Here is a 15723-nt window from a genome sequence, read left to right on the forward strand (position 1 = left end):
GGCCCCATATATTACTTCATACAGTATAATGGACCCCATATATTACTTCATACAGCATAATGGGCCCCATATATTTCTTCATACAGTATAATGGGCACCATATATTACTTCATACAGCATAATGGGCCCCATATAATCCTCCCCATACCCTGCTGCTCTGATCTCCTCAGTGTATTCTGATCCTCCGCACTGCTTGGCACAGGGACATCATTAACTTTACGTATATAATTGTCCACTTACTTGGACTGATAGTAATAGTGATTTGTTTGTACCCTGTTGTCTGGGGCTGGCCCACTTTATGGGGGTGCTCAGGGCATATGATTATACACCAGTAAAAAGTATGAGAGGCTCAATGTGACCAGTGCCACATAGTTTCCTACCTCTCTTATTCTACTGGTACTGTGAGCACACTGACTGGTACTGAGGAAAAGAAAGAACAGAGAGAGAGAAAGAAAGAACAGAGAGAGAAAGAGGGGAAGGAAGAGAGAAAGAGGGGAAGGAAGAGCGAGAAAGAGGGGAAAGAAAGAAAGAAAAAAGAGAAAGAAAGAATGAAAGTAAGAAAGAAGGGAGAGAAAGAGAGGAAAGAAAGAACAGAGAGAAAGTAAAAAAGAAAGATTAGAGAGAGAAAGAAAGAACAGAGAGAAAGAAAGCAAGATTCTTTAAAGATACTATAGCAGCCCAGCTCCCATTGTAATGCCCACCTGAGCCTCGCGATGCAGGACATATCATGATCCGCTCACATTGCTGGCATCCCCGAGTCCAAGGTGATCCCGCTGTCCGCGCTGTTGGAGGAGGACACGGTGATGGATCTGAAGCATTCCCTGAAGTGCCTCCATAGTTCCGTCACAATCTCCTCCCGAAATTACCTCATTTCCAGTCAGCTTCTAGCACGTCACTGCCAGTGGAACGACACGTGCGAATTTTAAAGTGCTCCTCGGGGCTCCACCGTGTACTCTTGTGTCCGTTGGAAAAGTAAGCTCCCGGCTGGGGCAGTAGGGCAGACTCTCTCTTAAAATCGGGACTGTCCCGCTGGGAGATATGAATGCTCCCCACCATACACCCTGTACACGTATGGCTCCGCACACCTCATACACACGGTTCCGCTTTTTATGCCTCGTACACACATGGCTCCGTTCTGTGCACACACACAGCTCCACTCAGTACACACATGGCTCCACTCCTTTAACCTTGTACACATGCGGCTCTGCTCCGTACACCTTTTACACACGTGGACACGCTCTGTACACCTTGTACACACATGGCTCCACTCCGTAAACTTTGTACACATGTGGCTTTCCTCAATACACCTCATACACACACGCCTCCGCTCCGTACACGCGTGGCTCCATACACCTCGCACACACATGGTTCTGTACACCTCGCACAAGAGCAGCACCGCTCTGTACAACCTGTACACACATGGCTCAGCTCCGTACAGCTATAACTCTGCTCCATACACCTCGCACACGTGCGGCTCTGCTCCGTACACCCTGTACACGCACGGCTCCGCTCCATACACCCTGTACATGCATGGCTCCACTCCGTACACCTTGTACACATGCGGCTCCGCTCTGTACACCTCGTACACACGCAGCTCCGCTCCGCACACCCTGTACATGCACGGCTCTGCTCCGTACACCTTGTACACACATGGCTCCGCTCCGTACACCTCACACACAAGCGGCTCCGCTCTGTACACCTTTTACACACATGGCTCAGCTCCGTACACCTCGTACACATGCAGCTCGCACACCTCGTACACATCACATCTCTGCTCCGTATACCTCGTACACCTCGCACACGCACGGCTCCGCTCCGTACACCTCGCACACACATGGCTCTGTACACCTCGCACAAGAGCGGCACCGCTCCGTACACCTATGGCTCTGCTCCGTACACCTTGCACACGCGCGGCTCCGCTCCGTACACCCTTAACATGCGCGGTTCCGCTCCGTACACCCTGTACATGCGTGGCTCCGCTCCGTACACCTTGTACACACGCAGCTCCGCTCTGTACACCTCGTACACACGTGGCTCTGCTCCGCACACCCTGTACACACATGGCTCCGCTCCATACACCTCACACACAAGCGGCTCCGCTCTATACACCTCGCACACACATGGCTCTGCTCCGTACAACTCGCACACACATGGCTCTGCTCCGTACACCTCACACACGGGCGGCTCTGCTTCGTACACCTTGTACACACATGGCTCTTCTCCGTACACCTCGCACACATATGGCTCTGCTCCGTACACCTCATACACGCGCGGCTCTGCTCCGTACACCTCGCACACACATGGCTCTGCTCCATACACCTCGCACACGCGCGGCTCTGCTCCATACACCTCGCACACGCGTGGCTCTGCTCCATACACCTCGCACACGCGCGGCTCTGCTCCGTACACCTCGCACACGTGCGGCTCTGCTCCGTACACCTTGTACACACATGGCTCTGCTCCGTACACCTCGCACACGCGCGGCTCTGCTCCGTACACCTCGCACACACGCGGTTCTGCTCCGTACACCTCGCACATGTGCGGCTCTGCTACGTACACCTCGCACACACGTGGCTCTGCTCCGTACACCTCGTACATGCGTGGCTCCGCTACGTACACCTTGTAAAATCATGGCTCTGCTCCATACTACTCGCACACGCACGGCTCTGCTCCGTACACCTTGTACAAAAATTACTCTGCTTCATACACCTCGCACACACGCGGCTCTGCACCTTACACCCTGCACATGCGCGGCTCTGCTCTGTACACCTTGTACACGCGCGGCTCTGCTCCGTACACCTCGCGCACGCGCGGCTTTGCTCCGCACACCTCGCACACGCGCGGCTCTGCTCCGTACACCTTGTACACACATGGCTCTGCTCCGTACACCTCGCACACGCGCGGCTCTGCTCAGTACACCTCGCACACGCGCGGCTCTGCTCCGTACACCTCGCACACACGCGGTTCTGCTCCGTACACCTCGCACATGTGCGGCTCTGCTACGTACACCTTGCACACACGTGGCTCTGCTCCGTACACCTCGTACATGCGTGGCTCCGCTACGTACACCTTGTAAAATCATGGCTCTGCTCCGTACTACTCGCACACGCACGGCTCTGCTCCGTACACCTTGTACAAAAATTACTCTGCTTCATACACCTCGCACACACGCGGCTCTGCACCTTACACCCTGCACATGCGCGGCTCTGCTCTGTACACCTTGTACACGCGCGGCTCTGCTCCGTACACCTCGCGCACGCGCGGCTTTGCTCCGCACACCTCGCACACGCGCGGCTCTGCTCCGTACACCTCGTACATGTGCGGCTCCGCTCCGTACACCTTGTAAAATCATGGCTCTGCTCCATACTACTCGCACACGCACTGCTCTGCTCCGTACACTTTGTACAAAAATGGCTATGCTTCATACACCTCGCACACGCGCGGCTCCACGCCGTAGACCCTGTACACGCGCGACTCTGCTCTGTACACCTTGTACAATCATGGCTCTGCTCCGTACTACTCGCACACGCACAGCTCTGCTCCGTACACCTCGTACACGCGCGGCTCCGCTCCGTACACGCGCGGCTCTGCTCCGTACACTTCGTACTTGCGCAGCTCTGCTCCGTACACCTTGTACACACATGGCTCCACTGTGTACACCTCACACACAAGCGGCTCCGCTCCGTACACCTTGTACACACATGGCTCTGCTCCGTACACCTCGCACACGCGCGGCTCTGCTCCGTACACCTCGCACACGCGCGGCTCTGCTCCGTACACCTCGTACATGCGCGGCTCTGCTCCGTACACCTTGTAAAATCATGGCTCTGCTCCGTACTACTCGCACACGCACTGCTCTGCTCCATACACTTTGTACAAAAATGGCTATGCTTCATACACCTCGCACACTCGCGGCTCCGCGCCGTACACCCTGTACACGCGCGGCTCTGCTCCGCACACCTTGTTCACACACGGCTCTGCTCCGTACAACTCGCAAACGCGTGGCTCCGCTCCGTACACCTTGTACAATCATGGCTCTGCTCCGTACTACTCGCACACGCACAGCTCTGCTCCGTACACCTTATACACGCGCGGCTCCGCTCCGTACACCTTGTACAAAAATGACTCTGCTCCGTACACCTCATACACGCGCGGCTCCGCTCCGTACACCTTGTACAAAAATGGCTCTGCTCTGTACACCTCGCACACAAGGCTCTGCTCCGTACACTTCATACACGCGCGGCTCCGCTCCGTACACCTTGTACAAAAATGGCTCTGCTCTGTACACCTCGCACACACGGCTCTGCTCTGTACACCTCATGCACGCGCGGCTCTGCTCCATACACTTCGTACACGCGCAGCTCTGCTCCGTACACCTTGTACACACATGGCTCCACTACGTACACCTCACACACAAGCGGCTCCGCTCCGTACAACTTATACACACATGGCTCTGCTCTGTACACCTCGCACACGCGTGGCTCTGCTCTGTACACCTCATGCACGCGCGGCTCCGCTCCATACACTTCGTACACGCGCAGCTCTGCTCCGTACACCTTGTACACACATGGCTCCACTACGTACACCTCACACACAAGCGGCTCCACTCCGTACAACTTATACACACATGGCTCTGCTCTGTACACATCGCACACGCGTGGCTCTGCTACATCCACCCTGTAAACACCCCCCCCCCGACCCCACATATAAACTTAGGCCTGTTTCACACTTCAGTTTTTTTGTGTCAGTTAAAATCCGACAAAATGGCGGAAAGCGGATCCGTAGCTAAGTGATGTGAACGGATGGCACCAGAGAGAGAGAGAGAGAGAGAATTTTTTTCTGTCCGGCAGAAATGATTTCAGGGTTAAATTTCCGGCTGACTTCCTTCCTCCGGGCATGCGCACTATAAAATGCGGATCCTGCAGCAAAAAAAACGTTGCATGGTCCGTCCGGGCATGTCGGCGGACGCAAAAATTTGGCGGATCCGCAAAAAAAACGGATCCAACGGATGACCATCCGTCAAGATCCGCCGGTGATGCAAATCAATGGGGAAAAAAACGGAAGTGTGAAACAGGCCTTACTCATCCAGCACCATGGCAACCAGCACAGCAGAGTCCTGCACACATCAGGACTGTGCCACAGGACCTGTGATGAGGTAACAAGAGGGGAGGAGTCAGGGGTCACATGTTCAGGGGGCCCTGACTCCTTCCCTCATGTGACCTCATCAGTTACAAGCCTCTGCACGCTACCGCAGCACCAGTGCAGAGGCTAAATTGTAGGTTCTGCGGGTAGCAGAGCGCATAATGCCGCCCCCTGTGCACAGCATCTGCTTGCCGCCTGAGGCAGCTAGCTCAACTCGCCTCATTATAGGTGCTCCCCTGCGTATATATCTCAGCATCCACTACTGCTTCACACGTGAGACTACCATCATTTTATAGACAATCATCTTGGCTATCTCATACATAAATTTGACTTGCAGCTGTTTAGCATATGGTTAATCATGCAGATTGTTGTCATGTCACTGCATTGTTACTGTTTTGCTCCTAAAATATACATTGTAATTTATTATTTTGTTAGTGTTTTGTAAATACACATTTTGGCTTTCAGCACTGCCTGAATCCTTCTGGGCGGCTCTCTATCAGATTCAAGCATGTGTCCACCAGAATCTGATCCCAGGTCTCTTCTACACGTTCTCAATGTTGGTGCATACTGGTCGCCTCACTCGGTATGTATACAGCTTTTTCTTCAACTCTCCCACAAGTGTTGGATTGGGTGGAGGTCTGGGGACTGTGGAGGCCAATCCAGCACCTCTACTTCATTGTCATTAAACCGTTTCTTTACCAATCTCACCGTATGCTTCATGTTGTTACCCTGATGGAACACTATATCGTCCCTTTCATACTCATAGTACTGGAGTGTACGAAGTAACTCATCTTGTAGGATACTCACATGTAGCCCAGCATTGAGATCACCATCGATCCTGGTCAAGTATATTGAAGTTGAGGCTTCGTCATCTTTTTTCGGGCCACCAGTCCAGAGTTGTGTAAAGTGCATCGCACGGTGCTTGCGGGTCACCAGTCCAGAGTTGTGTAAAGTGCATCGCACGGTGCTTGTGGGCCACCAGTCCAGAGTTGTGTAAAGTGCATCGCACGGTGCTTGCGGTCACCAGTCCAGAGTTGTGTAAAGTGCATTGCACGGTGCTTGTGGGCCACCAGTCCAGAGTTGTGTAAAGTGCATCGCACGGTGCTTGTGGGCCACCAGTCCAGAGTTGTGTAAAGTGCATCGCACGGTGCTTGTGGGCCACCAGTCCAGAGTTGTGTAAAGTGCATCGCACGGTGCTTGCGGGTCACCAGTCCAGAGTTGTGTAAAGTGCATCGCACGGTGCTTGTGGGTCACCAGTCCAGAGTTGTGTAAAGTGCATCGCACGGTGCTTGCGGGCCACCAGTCCAGAGTTGTGTAAAGTGCATCGCACGGTGCTTGCATGGACGTCTATGATTTCACTATTATGAAGCATATGAGCGATCGCCAGTGCTGTGTTTATTGCGCCAGAACAGGTAGACCTTGGGATAAGCCGACTTGTTGACTCTGATATTTTGCCTGGACGTCCACCTTTTGGCTTCTGAATGAATGGACGGACTTCATTTCTTATTCTTCTATTCTTCCACCTGTCATGGCGCTCACATGGTGCAGTTTCACAAATTTTTTGGCCGAGGGACCGCTATCGATTAGCTGGATGATGCTTTTGTTAGGAAATCTTCTTCATGGCTGCTCTTTGATTCGAACCAGTGACTTTTAGCTTGCGAATCAACCCAATAACACACTGACAACGTGAGAACAATTTGTAATTTGTAGTATTCAGGAATAAACAATTTTTCCACCACCAGGAGCAAAACAGTAACAATGCAGTGATGTGACAAGAATCTGCATAACTAATCATATGCTAAATACAAACACGTAGGCCATGCACACAGTGAACAAGTCTGTAGGACAGACCACCAAAAGACTGAAACGCAGAAAAACACAATAAAACGTGTAAAAATACTCTGTTGTAAAAAAGTAACAATAAACAGCAAGTGCTAGTAAAAATATGATAAAAAAACAGGGTATTTGGTTGATACTTTTTTTTGCAAAACATGTATGTATACTACGCCACTCTACCAAACGTCAAGGTAACCCATATCAGAGCAGTCCCTAACTGATGTATTTAAAAACCTGATCATGTGTATAGTACCTATATGAGCAGGATTCCGACAGATAATGTCCGATGTGGACACGCTGCAGAGAATGGCTTTTACGTGCATGACCAACAAGGAAGGGGTAGAAACCTCCCTAATATGGTAAAAAAAAGATGTGGGTTACAATGATGCTTGGTAGGGCGGCTTAGTATACATTTTTTGCAAAAAACGTATCAATCAAATGTTACGGTTGCAGTAGCAAAGAGGAATGTAGGCAACCCGGAAGTGGACCCTCTGGGTCACGGCTCCAGAGCCCCCGAGGGCGAGTGCCCAGGTGAGGACCACCCCCTATACAGGGAGTGTTAGGGGCAGACCCCCAGGGGATAGAACCGCGACAGCCGGTACCAAAGGGGCGACTGGGCTTTTAGACAGGAGAGGAGGCACAGGCGAATCCGTACAGGGAGTACAGCGAAACACAGAGAGCGTGGAGAATGGCCTGTGCGCAGGACCGGAGCGCAGCGGGTGGCAATAACAGGAGGCTGCAATAAAGAGGAAGCACAGATATAACACAAAGCGGGAGGCAAGGCAGACAAGCAGGGAAGGTCAGAGGAACGGACAAGAAGATGGAAGGAGCAGGACAGGGAAGGTATAGGGACCAAAGGAGGACACAGTATGGATGGAGAGCAGAGGGAGAGCTGTCAGAGACAGCGCAGGCGGAGGCAAAGGGAAACTAAGGATACAGAACACAGAGCAGGCTGAGGCAAGGAACTAAAGACCAGGAACCCAGCGCAGAAGACAGAGGAAGGCAAGAGGGGCCTGTAACACAGAGAACGCTGCTATGAAACAGCGTCACTGCATTTGTAGAACAGGCGTCTTACCTGTCCAGACGCCGAGCCTAAGTAGCGATGGGTGCCGCCATGTTGGAGGCGGGGCCAGCGTGTCATACTACCCAGGAGGCTGCGCGCCAGGAGGAAGGCAGCGCGCAGGCGCCTGATGCCGAGGGAGCCGGAGGCCGGGCGCGGGGACGCGCCGGAGAGCAGGAACGCGCTGGGAGGTGCGCGCAGTAAGGTAGGTGGAGCCCGGGGCCATGACACCAAATACCCTGTTTTTTATCATCTTTTTCCTAGCACTTGCTTGTTATTGTTACTTTTTTACAACAGAGTATTTTTACCCGTTTTATTGTGTTTTTCTGGGTTTCAGTCATATGCTAAATAATTGCAAGTCAAATTTATGTATGAGATAGCTAAGATGATTGTCTATTATTATTATTATTAGTAGTAGTATTTATTTATAAAGCACCATTGATTCCATGGTGCTGTACATGAGAAGGGGTTACATACAAATTACAGATATCACTTACAGTAAACAAACTAACAATGACAGACTGGTACAGAGGGGAGAGTATCCTGACCTTGCGGGCTTACATTCTACAGGATGGTGGGGAAGGAGACAGTAGGTTGGTGGGTTGCAGCAGTTCCGGTGATGGTGAGGCAGTAGCTCCAGTAGTGGTAGGGAGGCAGTGGGATCATTGCAGGCTGTATGCTTTCCCGAAGAGATGGATTTTCAGGTTCCGTCTGAAGGATCCGAGTGTGGTTGATAGCCGGACGTGTTGGGGCAAAGAATTACAGAGGATGGGGGCTATTCGGGAGGTCTTGGATGCGGTTGGGTGAGGAGCGAATAAGTGTGGAGGAGAGAAGGAGGTCTTGGGAGGATCGGAGATTACGTAAAGGAAGATATCGGGAGACTAGTTCAGAGATATATGGAGGAGACAGGTTATAGATGGCCTTGTAGGTCAGTATTAGTAATTTGAATTGGATACGCTGAGGGAGTAGGAGCCAGTGAAGAGATTTGCTGAGGGGAGAAGCGGAGTAGCGAGGAGAGATGAATTAGTCAGGCAGCAGAGTTAAGGATGGACTAGAGAGGTGTGAGGGTGTTAGCAGGGAGGCCACAGAAAAGGATGTTGCAGTAGTCGAGACGGGAGATGATGAGGGCATGCACAAGCATTTTAGTAGAGTGAGGATTGAGGAAAGGACAGATTTTGGAAATATTTTTGAGCTGGAGGCGGCAGGAGGTTGACAGAACTTGGATGTGCGGTTTGATAGACAGGGCAGAGTCAAGGGTTACTCCAAGGCAGCGAACCTCCGGTATGGGGGAAAGTGTGATGTCGTCAAGTGTTATAGATAGGTCAGGTAAGGAAGATCTGTGAGATGGGGGAAAGATGATCAGTTCAAATTTGTCCACATTCAGTTTGAGGAAGCGGGAGGAGAAGAAGGAGGATATGGCTGATAGACACTCTGGGATTCTGGAGAGCAGAGAGGTGATGTCTGGGCCAGAGACGTAGATCTAAGTATCATCGGCATAAAGGTGGTACTGGAATCCGTGGGACTTTATGAGTTGCCCCAGGCCAAGTGTATAGATAGATTGAGAAGAGTAGAACAGAGCCTTGTGGGACTCCAACAGAGAGAGGGTGGGATGAGGAGGTAGCGTGGGAGTGGTAGACGCTGAATGTGCGGTTGGAGAGGTATGAGGAGATCCAGGATAGGGTGAGGTCTTTGATGCCAAAGGAAGAGAGGATCTGTAGTAGGAGGCAGTGGTTAACTGTGTCAAAGGCAGAGGACAGGTCTAGAAAGAGTATAGAGTATTGTCCGTTCGCTTTGGCTGTAAGTAGGTCGTTAGTAATTTTGGTCAGGGCTGTCTCAGTGGAGTGATGGGGGCGGAAACCAGATTGTAGATTATCAAAGAGCAGGTTAGATGAGAGATGGGAGGAAAGTTCAGCGTGGACGTGCTGCTCCAGGAGTTTGGAAGCGAATGGGAGCAGCGATATTGGGTAATAGCTGGACATAGCGGTTGGGTTGAAGGCTGGCTTTTTGAGGATAGGCGTGACTGTGGCATGTTTGAAAGCAGAAGGGAAGGTACTGGAAGACAGTGATAGGTTGAAGAGGTAGGATAAGAGTGGTGGCGAGGTTGGGGAGGAGGTGGGTTGGGATGGGGTCGAGTGCAAAAGTGGTGAGGTGTGATTTGGAGAGAAGATGAGCAAGCTCCCCTTCAGTGATGTTGGATAAGGAGGTTATGGTTTGGGCATTGGTCTGGTATACAAAGGGATTGTGGTGGTTGAATAATAAAGACTTGCCGTGTTTGGTCTATAAAATGAAGGTAGTTTAATGTTCGAAGCAGTAGTGGATCAAGAAATATGGAGCCTGAAAATCAAAAGCTCAAAACTATTGCAGGAACACAGAAACTATTGCAGGAACTATTGCAGGAACACAGAACCAAGAACCACTGAGACTACAGTGGGTGTCATTCCTGATACCGCAGCCTGGTGAGCCCCAGTATCCAAGCTTGGGCAGGTGGTCCCTTACGGCCACTCTGGATATTTCCTATTTACTTTACGGAGGAGGTTGGTTGGAATAAACATTGTATTTTCTATACAATGTGCTCGCCCCTAATTAACCTACGGTTCAGCTACAGACCTGCAATTTCAATAACAAAATCTAGGCCATACCGGAAACTTGAGCCCAGCACAAGGCATATAAAAAATGGGGAACTCAATGGGAAGTTATTTGCATGTGGGGTCAGCTGAGCCGTGTTTGATCCATAACCATTTCTCCTTCCTCAATGAAACAGAAGAATAATTTTAGGCATCTCTATTATTTCTCCATTTTTTTTATTTCATAACTGTTTTGCTTATTTTGTGTGACACTTTATTTTTCTGTTTCTATACGTTTGCTTGTAAGCACTTTTTTTATAATAAAGTTTGAAACTTTAATAAGTTTGGTCCTTGTATGCTCTAAAGAATTCATAACCTTTCAGAGGGGGTGGAATATTTGACTGTCAGACAGTAGTATATATTTTGGGTACTCATCATTCAGTGTGTTTGATGAGTGGCAGCGTGTTGTGCATCCTGGGTTTGCAGACTGTGTTGGGTGTGATTTATGCTCATTATGCAGCCTATAAAGGAGGTTCAGTACAAGATAGAGTGAGAGGCAATGAATTGACCCTTGTAATCGCCACCTAAGTCACATGCTGATCTGTATTTCTAAGTATGTAAAAAAATAAAAGAAATAGAAGAAAAAGTTTTATATATATATATATATATATATATATATATATGTACAGTGGGTACGGAAAGTATTCAGACCCCTTTAAATTGTTCACTGTTTGTTTCATTGCAGCCATTTGGTAAACTCAAAAAAGTTCCTTTTTTTTTTCTCATTAATGTACACTTTATACCCCATCTTGACTGAAAAAGAAAAGAAATGTTGAAATTTTTGCTACTGCATTAAAAAAAAGAAACCTGAAATATCACATGATCATAAGTATTCAGACCCTTTGCTCAGTATTGAGTAGAAGCACCTTTTGAGCTAGTACAGCCATGAGTCTTCTTGGGAATGATGCAACAAGTTTTTCACACCTGGATTAGGGGACCTCTGCCATTCTTCCTTGCAGATCCTCTCCAGTTCCGTCAGGTTGGATGGTGAATGGTGGACAGCCATTTTCAGGTCTCTCCAGAGATGCTCAATTGGGTTTAGGTCAGGGCTCTGGCTGGGCCAGTCAAGAATGGTCACAGAGTTGTTCTGAAGCCACTCCTTTGATATTTTAGCTGTGTGCTTAGGGTCATTGTCTTGTTGGAAGGTGAACCTTCGGCAAAGTCTGAGGTCCAGAGCACTCTGGTAGAGGTTTTCATCCAGGATATCTCTGTACTTGGCCGCATTCATATTTCCTTCAATTGCAACCAGTCGTCCTGTCCCTGCAGCTGAAAAACACCCCCATAGCACGATGCTGCGACCACCACCATGTTTCACTGCTGGGATTGTATTGGGCAGTTGATGAGCAGTACGTGGCTTTCTCTACACATACCGCTTAGAATTATCAACAAAAAGTTTGATACAGGAAAGATATATATCTTTGTACCGTGTTAGCCAGTAGATAGAAGAATATTTAGAATTGAGAGTCCTCAGTGGTTGATACCTTTTAATGGCTAACTGAAAAGGTGGTAACAAATTGCAAGCTTTCCAGACTACTCAGGTCTCTTCATCAGACAACTGTTCCAATCTTTATGCTATCCCTCTCCCATAATGACAATTCTGCTTCACATCACTTGTCTTAGCTATTGCGTTATTTCTGTGCTGTCTTGTGTATAAATATGAGATTCTTCAGAATTTGTATTAGTCTAGCCTGATGAAAAGACCTGAGTAGTCTTTTCAGTTAGCCATTTAAAGGTATCAACCACTGAGGACTCTCAATTCTAAATATTCTTCCATCAAAAAGTTTGGAATACTTATAACCATGTGATCTTTCAGTTTTTCTTTTTTAATAAATTTTCAAAAAGTTCTACATTCCTGTTTTTTTTCTGTCAAGATGGGGTGCAGAGTGTACATTAATGAGAAAAAAAAATAACTTTTTTGAATTTACCAAATGGCTGCAATTAAACAAAGAGTGAAAAATTGAAAGGGGTCTGAATACTTTCCGTACCCACTGTATATACAATTAAACTTTTCCCATTATGTCTATTTATATAATTGCCTTGTAATGTTTTCATTTCCAGTTCTGTCCAGATGTCACCATATTCCAGAATTCCAAGCAGAGGAAGTTCACCGACCGCCATATTGGGACACCCAAGTGATGGGTGTCTCAATGTAGAAACTGTTGTTGGTAACAACCTATTGTGCACTACCACCAGCGGAACACCGTCGCACCACACACACATACAAACACACACACACTGTATGCCGTACGCACCACTCACGCACTCACACACTCACGCAGCCTCTTGCGCGGTACCACCAGCGGAACACCGTTGCACTGCGCCTGCGTGAATTCCAGGCAGGCGCAGTGAATCATTCAGCTGATCCCGGCGGCAGATGCGCGACGTGTCTACAGGCAGAGGAAGCCGGTCGCATTAAAGGGGTTTTCCCACGAACAGAAGTTCATTTTAAAAATTGTGTCTGACCATGTACGGAGCATACCACATCTCCTGGGCAGGGGAGGAAGCAAAATACAATACTGACTTTACAGCAGGGGATCACAGAGGATTCATTTTGAGAGGTAAAATATTTCACTGACTGTTTTTAAACAATATTTTACCTCACAAAATGTATCCTCTGTGATCCCCTTCTGTAATGTCAGTATTGTCTTTTGCTTCCTCCCCTGCCCAGGACCTGTGGTATGTTCTGTACATGGTCAGACACGGGTGAGAGAGACAGAGCACAGGGGGGAGACAGCTCAAATGGGACAGCACATGAGGGGAGAACACAGCACAGGAAGGAGAGACAGCAGACAAGGGGGAGAGCACATGGGGTACACAGGTCAAAGAAGAGAGCACAGATGGGAGAAGTCAGCACATGGGGAAAGAGAGAGTGGATAGGTGGGTGAGCACATTGGGGGAGAGATACTCAACCCTGCAAAGCCTGCCCCCATCGTGACATTACCGCCCTCCCGATGCGAAAGCATCGAGCCTCCATCTAGTATCCTTATAATAGTGCAGTGTATTGTAAAATTACTGTCGTTCTTTAATGTCCATCCAAAGACTGGGTGTCATGGGTGTACAAATATGGCCGTGGCTTAACCTGATGAAGAAGTTTTACACTTTGAAACGCGTTGACTAGTAAACCATAAACTTTGGAATTCCGTCTTCCTATCGTTCTTCCATAGCTCAGGTTAACCCATTAGTTTCCATTTTTTTTAGGTGTACAAATATGACAGACATGCAGCCTTTAGTAGGCCCCCGGCCGCCATGATAATGCCATCAGCACCCTGTATTCATGTAATGGGCGTCAAAGGTGTCCCATTTCATCCTGCTGCTGTCAGATTAAACTCTAATGCCGGCTGTATTATACAATCGGCATCTGTCCTGTATGGAGCAAGTTGGGTTTCATATATGGTGGATCTTGCAAATTGAAACCTGGGCGCTGTAGGTCCTGACACTTTCCCAAGCTCACGGGTTGTTGGGACTCAGCCCTGTTCCCACCGATGGCCACTTTTAATTTCAGGGACATCTGTTGTGAGTTCATTTTCCCCTTCACTACTGAGGCCCGAGGAACTCCCTCTTCTGGTAAAGAAAGGTAGTGAGCCTGATTATCAAACACCTGAGGCTGATGATGATGACTGTCTGAGTGGAGTTACTGACTGGATATAAGGCTGCCGACGCCCTTCTGCCCTGCGGGTGATTTCTCTGTGGGATCCTTGGAGACCAGTCTGAATTCCTGCTCCTCTAAAGCTAAGTTTGCTGCTCGGCTTTTTGCATTTGTGCTTTGACTTTGTTTTGCTTTGTTTTTCTGGATTTCTGCCATTCCCTGCTGGGGTGTGCTGAATTCCTTTAGCTCTGTCTTCTGAAAATACCTGAGTGCTGATTTAGTTTCTGAAGCCTAGCTGCTTCACGGTCTTTTTCATATCAGCTTGTTGGCTTATGTCTTTGATAGGGTTTTTGCAGATTGCAGACAGCAGCCTTCCTGTCCTTTCCTGTCTAGGTAGTTTTGGGCCCCGGCTTTGCTCAGTCTATCTTTCTGTCTGTGTTGGTGTTTTCATCTTGCTTCACCGTCATTATATGTTGGGGGCTGCCTATTGCTTTGGGGTCTGCTCTGGGGCAGTTTAGATTTCCCCTTTCTTTCTTTAGGCCTATTTAATTCTCCGGCTGTGATCGAGGGGTCTAGGGCATCGTAGGAACCCCCCACGGCTACTGCTAGTTGTGTTGATAGGTTCAGGGGTCTGCAATCTGATAGTTGCCAACTTCTCTGGTTTTCTGGACTTAGCTTGTATTTCTGTTTTTGCCTCCTACGGTGACTCAATCATAACAGAATCACCCGCCATACCGCAGATCCTAGGGTAATCAATAGCAGGAAAGAATTGTAAAAAAAAAAAAAAAAAGTGTGTATATTTTTTCCTCTATATCTCTGAGGCCATAGGGGAAATTTTTTTTCTCTCAATGGAGATAAAGCAATTGTCTGATCGTGTGGAGCAGCTCGCTGCGGAAGTGCGGGGAATTTCCGCCTACCTTGCTCATTCACATGCTGCTGAACCAAAGATTCCTACACCTGATGTATTTTTTGGGGATCGGTCTAAATTTTTGAATTTCAAAAATAATTGTAAATTATTTTTTGCCTTGAAGCCTAACTCGTCAGGGAGCTCCGCGCAGCAGGTTAAAATTGTCATCTCTTTGCTGCGTGGCGATCCCCAGGATTGGGCGTTTTCTTTGAAACCAGATGATCCTATTCTGACTAATGTGAACGCATTTTTTCAGGCCTTGGGGTTGTTGTATGACGAACCTAATGCCATTGATCAGGCTGAAAAGACCCTGCTGGCATTGAACCAGGGTCGTGATTCTGCAGAATTGTACTGTCAAAAATTCCGAAAGTGGGCAGTACTTACTACCTGGAATGATAGTGCCTTGGCTGCTCTCTTTCGGAAGGGGTTGTCAGAAGCCGTAAAAGATACAATGGTGGGATTTCCTGTTCCCTCTGGTCTTGACGATTCTATGTTATTGGGCAGCACGGTGGCTCAGTGGTCCTGGGTTCGAATCCCACCAAGGACAACATCTGCAAGGAGTTTGTAT

Source organism: Dendrobates tinctorius, unplaced genomic scaffold, assembly GCF_039654945.1.
Source record: "Dendrobates tinctorius isolate UK_male_01 unplaced genomic scaffold, ASM3965494v1 ptg000059l, whole genome shotgun sequence".
NCBI lineage: Eukaryota > Metazoa > Chordata > Amphibia > Anura > Dendrobatidae > Dendrobates > Dendrobates tinctorius.